Raw genomic sequence first — 12,414 nt, 5'->3', positions numbered from 1 at the left:
AAAAAAAATTTATATTTGAATTTGTGATAAAGAGACAAGGTGGGTGAGGTAATGTCTTTTATTGGACCAACTTCTATTAGTGAGAGAAACAAGCTTACACAGAGCTCTTCAGGTCTGGGAAATGTACTCAGAGCATCACAGCTAAATACAAAATGGAACAGATTTTGTGTTAACCATGTATGGTAAACAATCTGTTCCATCTTGTATTTAGCTGTGACGCTCTGAGTATGTTTCCCAGACCTGAAGAAGAACTCTGCGTAAGCTCGAAAACTTGTCTCTCACCAACAGAAGTTGATCCAATAAAAGACGATACCACACCTACCTTGTCTCTAATATCCTGGGACCGACACAGCAACAACACTGCATACAATTTGTGATAAAAACAGATTAATCTAAGGAATATTGGAAAATTATTATTTTGTAAATTTATATTACAAACATACCTCAAGATTTTGTATATGTATTTTAAATATGTCCAGTATTTTCTACCTATACTAATCAGTTTCTTAAATAACTGCTAATAGTAAGCCAGAGGTTATTTGGGTACATGATTCAAGTTAAAACCATCTAAAACCTAGGTATTACCCATACAATACTGCCTGATTATCTTTAAAACTGTAACCTAGAAGTACATCCTGAGAATATAATTTCATATTCTAGCCCTACATATCAGCAGATTTCTTTGGAAACAGAGTAAAATTGATGGGATAATATGCTGCTGTCACCCTTCCTGCCCCTCACTCTACTCTCATTTTACTTTCCATGAAGTAGGTATTGTTTGTCTTATCCTAAGCACCTGAATGCTTCCTAGGAGCACTGCAGCTTCATTGATTTGTTTCTACAGAAATGCAAGCTAAAAGCGCAATGCTGTCTTCCTTTATAGGCACCCAAGACTCAAAATATTTGCCAATGCCTCTACTGAAATCCAATAAAATCTCTGAATCAGAAATTGATTCTACAGAGCACTGATGCACTCATCACTAAGAAGGGTGTGATGTTTTTTAAACCAAAGTAAAGTATCTGCCATACCATACAACACAACATAAGGCTGCTTTCATGTTCTGGTGTTCTTATATCTATAGATGCATGCACATAGCCAAATTCTGCTGTTCTGCACAGGCAACCTAACTGATTTCCTTGGAAGTAAGCGGGCATAACCAAGAAAAGGAGTCTGACTCAAAGTCTAGAAAGCTGTAGCATTTTATCTGAAGTTGGGCTTTGCCATTTACTATGCTTCCATCAATTCAGACAGAGGCGTATATTTCATTTTGACATATTAATGCAAAGGCTTTCAGATTAAGAAACCATCACAGGACAATTACTACAGAAGGGCAGCCACCAACTCCTGCTATGAGCTTTTCAGCTGTAGAGTCATTCACCTTTCCCTTTTTTTCTGTAAGTAGAATAATGCAAAAAACTTACAAAATCTTCTGCTTAGAAAGGACATGTAGGCAAATCCAATCAAACTAGCAGAGAAAAAAGTGACTGATGATACACAAATGAACATTTACAAAATGGATATAGAAAGTACCAGCTAGAACAAGACTATATACTAAAGGCTTTTCTTTGCATCATATTGTAGAAACTTAAGCCTTAGTTCAATTAATGCATCATATTATGCAAAGTAAGTGGAGGGGATAAGGCTACTGGATACTAATTTTTAATCAATTGGACGTTCCAGACCACGACTTAAATCCAGGAAAAGAATTCTTGAACCAGCAGGGCAAACTATTTCAAACTCAGAATAAGAAACCAGCCATCAGGAGCTATCACCTTTATTAGTTCCAGACAATCACAAAGATGGATAAGTTACTGGGTTTTTTCAGTGGAGACTCATTAAGGCAATTTTCTGTTACTATGCAACTTACGCTGCTTATATTTTCCTCTATAGGAACTGTCATTACTAAGACTGAACCACATGCATAGATATAGATCTATTTTGTATCTTCCCTCCTTGTCCACCCCACCCACCACACACTCCTTCACCCAAAGCTGATCATAGAATCATAGAATATCAGAGTTGGAAGGGACCTCAGGAGGCCATCTAGTCCAACCCCCTGCTCAAAGCAGGACCAAACCCCAACTAAACCATCCCAGCCAGGGCTTTGTCAAGCCTGACCTTAAAAACTTCCAAGGAAGGAGATTCCACCACCTCCTTAGGTAACGCATTCCAGTGTTTCACCACCCTCCTAGTGAAAAAGTTTTTCCTAATATCCAACCTAAAATCTCCCCCACTGCAACTTGAGACCATTACTCCTTGTTCTGTCATCTGCTACCACTGAGAACAGTCTAGAGCCATCCTCTTTGGAACCCCCTTTCAGGTAGTTGAAAGCAGCTATCAAATCCCCCTCATTCTTCTCTTCCGTAGACTAAACATCCCCAGTTCCCTCAGCCTCTCCTCATAACTCATGTGTTCCAGTCCCCTAATCATTTTTGTTGCCCTCCCCTGGACTCTTTCCAATTTTTCCACATCCTTCTTGTAGTGTGGGGCCCAAAACTGGACACAGTACTCCAGATGAGGCCTCACCAATGTCTAATAGAGGGGAATGATCACGTCCCTCGATCTGCTGGCAATGCCCCTGCTTACACATCCCAATATGTCATTGGCCTTCTTGGTAACAAGGGCACACTGTTGACTCATATCCAGCTTCTTGTCCACTGTAACCCCAGGTCCTTTTCTGCAGATCCTACTGGGAAATTCAAAGTGAGACTTTAAGAGACACCTATGCTCAATACAGTTATGTGTGAGGAGTTACTAAGTTTACCAAAGCTGTGGAAGATAGAGTATGTACTACAAAGATGATAAATTACATTAGTCAGACTAATTCGTTTAACTCTCTACTAGATTTCAGCTCCTGCCACTCCTGTTGGGAAATCCCAGCTTTCAGCACAAGGTAATCACAGAGTGAGAGACTGAAGAAGACAGCTCAGTGTGGCTACAACAGCACTCGGACCACTGCTAAAGATTAAAGTTTTCTTATAAAGGTAACTATTTTGAGGTAACCTGCATGCTACCTGACCTGTTCTCACACATAAGCATCCACAGTTCTTTATACTGTTCATAGATTAGAGTGGTTCATTCCACCAAACCGAGTCGTCAACAATTTTTCCTTCCCCCTTTCAATTCAGATCCCCCCGCCCCCACCCCTGCTGTGCAAATTACTGCAGCACAGCACTCTGATCCCAGTCTGCTCTGCCACTTCTGATACTGGCCACTCTGAGTCAGGATGCTAATGCCTCAGAAAAAACTAATTGTCCAAGCTACCGATGGAGTAGTTTCTTCTTAACCTTGCCAGCTAGTAGCTAGTTTATGCCATTAAGTAGGAGTGTTTCTCTCTTCTAAAAGAAAAAAAAAATCCTCCTAAAACATTACTGTAGATGGTCTCAATTTATACTGATAGACCATCTACCTAAATTAATAAGTTTTTTAATCCTACTAAAATCAGCCTCAATATTTTGTGGCAGCAAGCTCCACTCATTATTATGAGTTACACTTAAAAAAACCCACCCATTTCCTCACATCTGTTTCAAATTTTGTGCTTTTAAAGTCTCTAGATGTGCCCCCCAACCTATTGTTAAGCCATCAGTAACTACAGTCCTGGTTGGTGGAGGATAAGAAAAGGATACACCCTTCCATATATCGTTCTGATCTGCCCACCACTCTAGGGACTCCAGGGCTGCTAAAGGTACTCAGATCAGGCTGTTCAAAGATTGATGATTTGGGAGACATATCAATTTCAGCCATCCTTGCAGAGTACGGAGGCACAATCTCACATGTTGAACCACATAAGTACATGAAGCCATGTGGGCTAGCAATGTCAAGCATACCCAAATGGGGGTTGAGAGGTGAAGATCTGAGACACGACATAGGCAGCAAATTGTCTGAAACGACTTGAGAGAAAGGCCCTCGAACTCAGTCTAGTAGGGCCCCAATGAACTCCATTTTGTATTTTGGAATTAATGTGGACTTTCCTTTGTTCAAAATCAGCCCCAGACAATCCAAGAGACATAGTATGAACTGGACTTGATGGTGAACTTGGTCTTTGGACTTGCCCCTCGCTAGCCAATCATCCAGATAAGGGAAGATGTGAATCCCTGTTCTCCTGACAGATTGCTGTTACAGTTGGGAATTTGGTAGATACACAGGAGGTTGAGGGCAGGCCAAAAGGGAGTACTGTGTATAGATAATGTAGTGGTGGGTCAACAAATCTCAGAAACTTCCTGGGGCTTCACATAACTGCTACATGAAAGTAGGGTTCTTGAAGATTGGGGGCAGCAAGCAACTCATTGTGGTCCAATGCAGGAAGAATCAGAGCTAGGGTTTCCATGTGGAATTTCATATTTGATACAATGTTGAGACTTCAAAGGTCGAGAATAGGTCTCTCCTCCCCTGAACTTGCGAATCGGGAAGCAATGTGAGCAGAATCCTGTTCCCCAAATGATGAAGGGAAACATTTTCTATGGTTCCCAAACTTCAGTCTTAAATCTGCTGAAGAAGGAGTAACCTATGAGAAGTGTCCCTCAAAAGGGATGATGCAAAGGAGGAGATGGTTTAGGAACTGGATGGCATATCCTGATCCCACAGTTCTCAGAATGCATTTGTCTGTGGTTATTGTTTCCCAAGCCTTGTAGTTGTGGGATAGCTTGTCCCCAAACAGGAAGATATGGTCAGGGAAGTTGTTAACAAGTAGCATACTGACCTCAAGAGAAGATTTAAATTGACTACTAGCTCAAAGCTAACGAAGGATAGTATGGTTGGTTCCCCAAGGGCCTTCTCCTCTGTGACTTGGTTTCCTTTTGGAGACATCTTGTTGCCTAACAAGAGAAGCTGTCTGTCTGAAATACTCCTGGGAGTATTGATGGTACTGTTACCATTGTTGCTGTCCCACTCTTAATAGCTGGGGTATAAACTCCCAGTGTGCACTAAGTGGTTCAACTGTCCTTAAAAAAATGCAGTGTTCCACTATTTTTCTTTTTGGAAAACAAGAACAAGCCATCAAAAGGCTTGTATATTTTGTTGGACTATGAGAGCTACCCCAGAGTTTGGTAACCAAGAAGCTTTTCTCATTGTTACAGCTGAGGCCATAATCCTGAAGGAAGCATCTGCTACGTTAAGTGCTGATTGCGGTGACATCTTACCTGCCAACCTGGACATCCTGTTCCAATTTACAAAATCATATTTAGATAACACCTGCTGATTAGCAGCATGCATCTGTAACAATGAGGTAAAATAAATCTCTCACTATTAAATCTAATCTCAGACTTTGTCTTTAGGTGTTGCCTCGTACCTTCCTTGTCAAACTCATTTGCAGCCATTACAACAAGAGTTAGGGTCTCAATGGAAGTAGAAATGCTGAAATCATTGCACAGGTACATAGTACCACTTATCCATATGCCCTGCTGTGGGAAATAAGGAAGCGGAGGTATGCCACAAGGACTTTACAATCTCCAAAAGAGTATCATTTATAGGGAGAGCTACCCTCTCCAGGGATGAAGAATATCTACCAATTCATGGGTATTCTCCGGGACAAACTCAGCTTGGATACCCAAGGCATCTCAAGGGTCCCAGGGAGGCCTCTGCTGAAATGAAAATGGTATAGGACACTGGGCCAAGAACAGCTCTTCCTATTGAAACTGTGCCAGTCCTGGTACCCACAGTGGATACCCCAGAGACCTAGAAGACTTCCAGCATTGGTTCTTGGAAGGAGGCAGAGACAGACGACAACTCTGAGCCTGAGGAACCATTCAAATAATTTGCAAACAAGGCAGGTGCTACCCTGCAGGAGCCAGAAAGCACTCAGACTGCCTTAGGTACAGTAAGAATCCCACAGTGCTCAGAACAGTACAGTAGCCAAACCTATGAGTACCAGTTGCAATGCTGATGTGGGACTAATGCTCAGGACCAGAATGGCCATCAGTGCTGAGTAGATCTGTACTGAATCTGAAGAACTGGTCTGTACCAAAAGTGTAGAAGCTGGGATTGTCATCAGAGCTGAACAGGATATCAGTTCCGACAAAAGTTCTCAGTGCTGATAATCGGACTGGATTCAATTCTGTAGCATGATTCTTAATTGGTGCTGAGGAAGACACCACAAACAGCCTGCAGTCTGAAGTAGCCAACCCAGATAGATGGCCCTGGGGTCACAGAAGGCACCGCCACACCTGAGGACTTCTGTATCAAAAGGAGTGTATACAGAGAGACAGAGTAAATCCACTGCTTCGTGGGGTTGATATTGTCAGTGCCAAGACTGAGGTCATCAGAACCGGATGCAACAGACATCCCACATTTCAAGATTTCCTGTCTTTCCTCTATACCAGGAATTTTATATACAGAATAAAAAAATTCCAAGTATACAGCAGGAGCCATAATCAACCTGAAGAAAATGCCTCCGAAGGTTATCTGTCAAGTCTATACATATAGACAGATTCTGTCCTCTGACTAATAAAGGAAAGCAAGCTTCAGAATATACTCTTTTCTATGACTGTCAGAAAAAAAGCTCCTTTCAATCTTTTTATGCACCACAGATCTCAAGAATCCAGATATGATTCACATCAGATCTGGTCATCACTGATTACGTCTCCTACAGCTAAGGGAGAAACATTTGTCATGACATAACTTCTCCCACAGTTTTGTGCTTGCTAGTGTGATCTTCACAACCAAAACTGAAGAAAGAGTATTTAAAGTCACCTTTGCAATGTAGACAACTTGTTGAGAATGAACTTCAAAGAAGCTCCTCTATATTCCAGTAACTTTGCCTGAGGTGACTGATAAACAAAAACAGAAAGATGAAAAAGACAAATCCTTTCTTTGCATCACCTCTGAGTCTTACCCAGACAAGCTATAGTTAGTCCTTATTTACACCATTTTCCACAATATTTTTTACCAACAGTCTCAGCAAGACTCAGTTAGTTCACCCAGGAAGTAGCCTATAGGTTTCTTCAGATACTTCAGGAAATGCTTATCTTTTGATAGTCTGAGGAAGAGGAGAATTAACTGAAGATTCAGACTTTGGATTAGGATAACAAGGATCTCTAACTCTTATCTCCACTTCAGCAAATCAAAGCAGCCAGTCCCCCCCATTAGTCTGGATTCCGGATCTAGACTTTATGAGCAGACTCCAACTAAAAGATCCTTGATTGTGTATTCCTTGGCTGCCTTGAGAAGCTGCCTGGACACATCAACAAGTAATGCACCAATTAGAACATCTCAGATTACTACAGTGCTTTCACCTACCTGCCCTCTCCCCACAACCCCCCAGTCTTGCTTTACTCCTACACCCATGCAAGAAGCCCATCTTTTATTAATTGCTAAAGTTATAAATTTATATTTTATGCCATCGGAAAAGAGGTATTCCAAACCAGTTATCAGAGAAGACATTATGTGCTAACTCCTTCTCTTCAAAAGAGAGCAGCTTCCAAATTCATATCACAATTTCAGTGAAAGAGATATCAAGATGGTAACCAAAATATGTTTTTATAAACTCAAAAAGCTCATGGCCTGCCAAGGTTAAAATTCCCAAGTACTTTAAGTTTAGCCCTGGGGTATTCATGACAACAAAAAACAAAAAAAGTCATTTCCTTGGACCAGTACAGCTTCTTGGTTCAAGTCTAAGACTGACTACAGAAGTTCCAGGCCTATGTAGTTTTCAATCCCTAATTGTCATTTTCTAATGAAGCCTTTACCATTACTATAATATTACTAGATTAGTACATTTCCAGTATTTAGTCCTGAGGCCAAAGTGCTAGAGAAGTACTACTGCTACCCCAGGGGCATAATTCTCATGAATTATGAGACCACCAGGTCTAGAAAGTACTACTGGGATCCTTATTTAATATGGGAAAGTCTTTTTTTTAAAAATATGTTATTCTCCTTTTATGAGCCAGAAGTTCATTTCAGAAAGCAGTGGGACAGAACTGATGTCCTATCCATAGTTAAAAATAAGGTTTGTAGGCTCTATTTGTGCAGACCAGATATACTGTTTAACACCTAGCTAGCAAATCCTACTTAAGCAGTAGTTACTGTTTCCCTGGCATGCACAAACATTGTACAAAAAAATTACACAAAGACAGTATTACACAAACCTTAATGTCAAAAACTAGGAACTGAACCAAAAAAATACTCGGAATCTAACAAAACATTTACATTCCAAGTGTCTTCAGCTAAGAGAATCAGTGACCTTTGCTACAAAAAGCTTCACCAGTTCTCTACACAATGCTTTCTAAAACATGCCACAGAATTCTAAGTTTCTATGCAGTATTCAGCGAGGTATGCTTTTCACTAGAAGGGGATGGGGAGAAGAGATTTATAAATATTCAAAAAGACATTTTGTTTGTATGAAGTGAGAAATAACGGAGTTTAATTTTCAGACAATATAAAGACTGGAGAAGCACAAAGCATGTGAATGACTTCAGAAGTAGGTCTGCAACAGTAGAAGATATATCAATTGCTCTACAAAATACCCTGTTATCCAGTGGGTCAGCTACACTAGATTTGAAGAACTAAGACTCAGGGGGTCATTGGCTCAGAAAAAAAGGGATGAAGAGAATACATTAAGTGCACCTTTGAGAGCTAAACTCAGCCAAGTTGCCATGGAATCCAGAACCTAGAAAGACTACTAGGCCAAGACCCATTTCCTGTAGCAGGGGAAAGTCTGATCCTAGATCTTCACCAAGCTATAGCAACAGATTGCCCACTCCAGCAATTGGAGAAAAGCAGCACAAAAAATACACCCAAATTAGAGATTACATCCTACACAGATTGGCAACTGATTACCTACCTCCCACAGTCCGGATGGGCAAGTCTTCCTGCAAGAGAACAAAGCCTGTACCACCAAACACAGGTTCACGATACTGCTGTACTCAACAGGAGCTGTTTTTTTCTGACCTGGCCTTTGTACTCAAAGGGAGAGAAGTGCATAAGCTCAGAAGATAGTGCCTGAGAACCATGCCACTAAGCCTCACCCAAAGCCTTCTGTGTTAGATAGGTAAAACCTACAAGTGGATGGCGGGTGGGGGAGAGAAAATTATAAATTTTAAACTGAACCAAAGAGCATCCAGAAAGCCAGCTTCCTGGCAGTGGAGGCAGCCAACAAACCCCACATGTAAGAGAGGTGCCACAAGAGAAGGTTGGTCTGTTTTTTAACCCATCTCCCCCTTCTGTAAAGGAGGCATAAAACCCACTGCCTGTACTGGCACAGGAGTCTGAGCAAAAACACAGAGTTCTTACATGGAAATTGACATATTTCAATACAGTCGGAAGATTTTTAAAGTGTTCCTCATTATATTACTTCTTACTGAAAGTCCTATTCTTTATTTCTTCAGGTCACTGTCACAAATACATCAATTCTTCCTAGGAGGATCACTCCCCTCAAGTTATCTTATAAGGTGGGACACAATCCTTCCTTCAATAGCACTAAACGGGCAAATTCAAAACCAATAAATGTAAAGAGTTTTTCACATGTGTAAATTAGACTGTGGAACTAATTGCTATAGAAAGTCATTAGCAAGATTCAAAAGAGGTTGGACATTTATATGGATATCAATACTATCCAAAGGTATAATTAGTGATAATTTTGGAAGAGATATTAAGCTTCATTCTGCAATTACACTTAGCTATTACAGACCAGGATGAGACATACCACCAAGATCAGATACGACTATCCCACATCTTCATATTGCTGGGTTCTTGCATCTTTATCTGAAACAGTGGTTCTCAACCTTTTGGGGCTCAGGACCCTTTTGTAAACCTTTATGACCTGTCATGACCCAATAAATAGCTTTAGTATAAAAACCATCTGGTTTACTAAGTATTTTTTACCCACAATATAATACACATTAACCTAGTAAGTACTAGATAAGTACCTAGGGGTTCTCAAACTGGGGGTCGGGACTTGGGGGTCACGAGGTTATTACATGGGGGGTCATGAGCTGTCAGCCTTCACCCCAAACCCTGCTTTGCCTCCTGCATTTATAATGGTGTTAAATATATAAAAAAGTGGTTTTAATTTATATGGGTGGGGGTCGCACTCAGAGGCTTGCTATGTGAAAGGGGTCACCAGTACAGAAGTTTGAGAACCACGGATGTAACCCAATAAGTACATTTAGGTGACCACTCATTGAGAAAACCTGACCTGAAACATATGGTACTGGCCACTGTCAGAGAGAACACTGAATCAGATGAACCTCAGATCCAATATGTGAATTCCTATATTACCGCTGTTCTCTTCCTTAAAAATCTATGAACACACTAGTGACTTTTTAAGTCTACTTACAGCACCTAGACACTACTACACTTGAAGAGGATAAATCCAGCTCCATATGTGCCTGCTATTGACATTAACCACAAAAAACCTGAAGAAATAGCTTTTGAGGTTATTTCTCTGCCACATCTGAATAAAGGTTTCTCCCACCTAGTATTACTGAACTAAACTGGTACATAACTACACCATATCCTTTAATATTGTGCTAAAGTCTGGTCTAATAAGGCTTTCATACCTTGCTTTTACCATTATTAGAATTAGCTATACCAGTTTGGAACTCAAGGAGTTTGGGCAGCGACTACTGATCCATTCTGTTAAGTCTCTGCATACACACATTTCAAGAAAAATAAGAGAGTCATAGGCAGTTTACTGAAATATTTTAGTTGCCTGCTATGTTTTGGGGTTTTTAAAAAGTACTTGGCTAGACAGCCACTAGCTAATTAACTATTAAAAACTCTTCTTCAAAATTACATGAATCAGATAACAGCTAATTAAGTTTAGGAACAAGCCATCATAGGAGCAATTTATTTAATTTCATCTCAACGCACTCTCTTTTTATGAGCATTTGCCATTTAAACAGAATGAAGTAACTGTTCAAACAATTTAAGTCTCTCTAATAAGACACAAAACAAAGATTCCTGGGGGAAAACTGACATGAAACTCAATTCATTAGGAATAAGAATTTCTACACATTAAACACTGACAGAATAATAGTGCCCCAAGCCCCTGAAGATTTTACTGTACTCTTCAGAGAGACTAGTGCTTGGGGACCTGAAGGAGAGTACAAAGATGTAGGCCAGCTGGCTATGCCACTCTGACGACCCTTCACTGCACTCAAGTGGTGGGAGGTAAAAGAAAATCTTGAGAACAGACTAAGGCCAGCTGCACCACACTGCTGGTCCCATCCCTCAAAGTTTTCTAGATGTTCTTTCTTCAGAAAAGTTTGTTTTAATTGACATTTAGAATAGAAAGTGCAAAGTACAAGATAAAACAGTGCATAGTGAAACCAGAGGGCAAGCTAGCTGAGCCTTATAAATGGTAATCCACATCTAACCTGTTAGAATTCTTTTTTAGAAGTTAAAGGGGTGTGTGTGTGTGTGTGTGTGTGTGTGTGTATATAAGGAAGAAGCGGGGAGGGGAAAGGGAGAAACAAGTGGATAAAAATTATCTAGCCCTTCAAAAGGCTTCTAAATACAGTCCCACAAAAGAGGTTAAAAAGGAATATTAACTACAGAGTGACAAGTCCTCTTATAGTTTAAAACTGGTTAAAAGACAAGAAGCAACAGAGTAGGAATAAATAGCCAAATTCTCACCATGGAAAGAGGTTAATAAAGGGTTACCCCACGATGAGTATTAAGGTTGGTGTCCTCTGTATTGATTAATAACCTGAAAAGGGATGAATAATGAAGAGGCTAACTTTGCCTAACAGGTTGTTTGTTTTATTTGGTTTATTTCTTTTGTTTTTAAGTGTTTTAAAAAAAAAAAAACCCTGTAAAAAGCCCACCAAGATCAGGTGTTCTTCCAGAAGATATGCTCTAGGAATTATTTTGGGGAAGTTCTATGGCCTGTGTTATATAGGAGGTCATGCTAGATAATCACAGTGGTCCTTTCTACCATTGGAATCTATGAATCTAGTAAGGCTTGTAAGGATCTTCACAAAGTCCCAGCAAAAACACTTTGGCCTTGTGGACCCCAAACTTCACAAACTAGTAAAAACTTGAAGGAATCACTTCAGCTACTTGTACACCGTTATTGGTTTTGAGTTTAAGAAAGGGAGCTATTTATGTAGACAACTCAGTAGGCAGTAATGGTTACAGCAAATAAAGAGATAGAAAATATATATGCATAGACTCCAAAGCCGACTGTGAAGATTACAAAGCGATCTCACAGAACTGTGAGACGGGGCAACAAAATGGAGGATGAAATTCAATGTTGATAAATGCAAAGTAATGCACCCTGGAAAACATAATCCCAACTATACATACAAAATTAGTGTGTCTAAATAAGCTGTTACCACTCAAGAAAGAGTGATTATGGATAGTCCTTTGAAAGAGTCTACTCAATATGCAGCAGCAGTCAAAAAAGCTAACAATGTTAGGAACCATTAGGAAAGGGATAGATCAGACAAAGTATCATAATGCCACTAAATAAATCC

The 12,414-nt window shown here is 40.1% G+C and overlaps 1 protein-coding gene across 15 annotated transcripts in view; it reads right to left on the bottom strand.

Annotated features, from left to right (window-relative positions):
- The window catches only part of FAM53A (family with sequence similarity 53 member A), a 100,217-nt gene that overhangs the window by 68,082 nt on the left and 19,721 nt on the right, over window positions 1-12,414 (bottom strand). For 2 of the 15 annotated variants that reach the window (XM_043544833.1, XM_037898245.1), the window contains one exon: window positions 9,639-9,755. The exons of 12 other annotated variants lie outside the window; for them this stretch is intronic. The gene's annotated coding sequence lies outside the window, so the exon portion shown is untranslated. Of the gene's footprint in view, window positions 1-2,527; window positions 2,683-9,638; window positions 9,756-12,414 lie in introns of those variants that run through there. One more of the 15 variants, XM_043544836.1, reaches the window with a different exon arrangement.

The sequence above is a fragment of the Chelonia mydas genome, chromosome 4 (assembly GCF_015237465.2).
Source record: "Chelonia mydas isolate rCheMyd1 chromosome 4, rCheMyd1.pri.v2, whole genome shotgun sequence".
Classification (NCBI taxonomy): domain Eukaryota; kingdom Metazoa; phylum Chordata; order Testudines; family Cheloniidae; genus Chelonia; species Chelonia mydas.
This window is presented reverse-complemented; position numbering and strand designations above follow the sequence as displayed.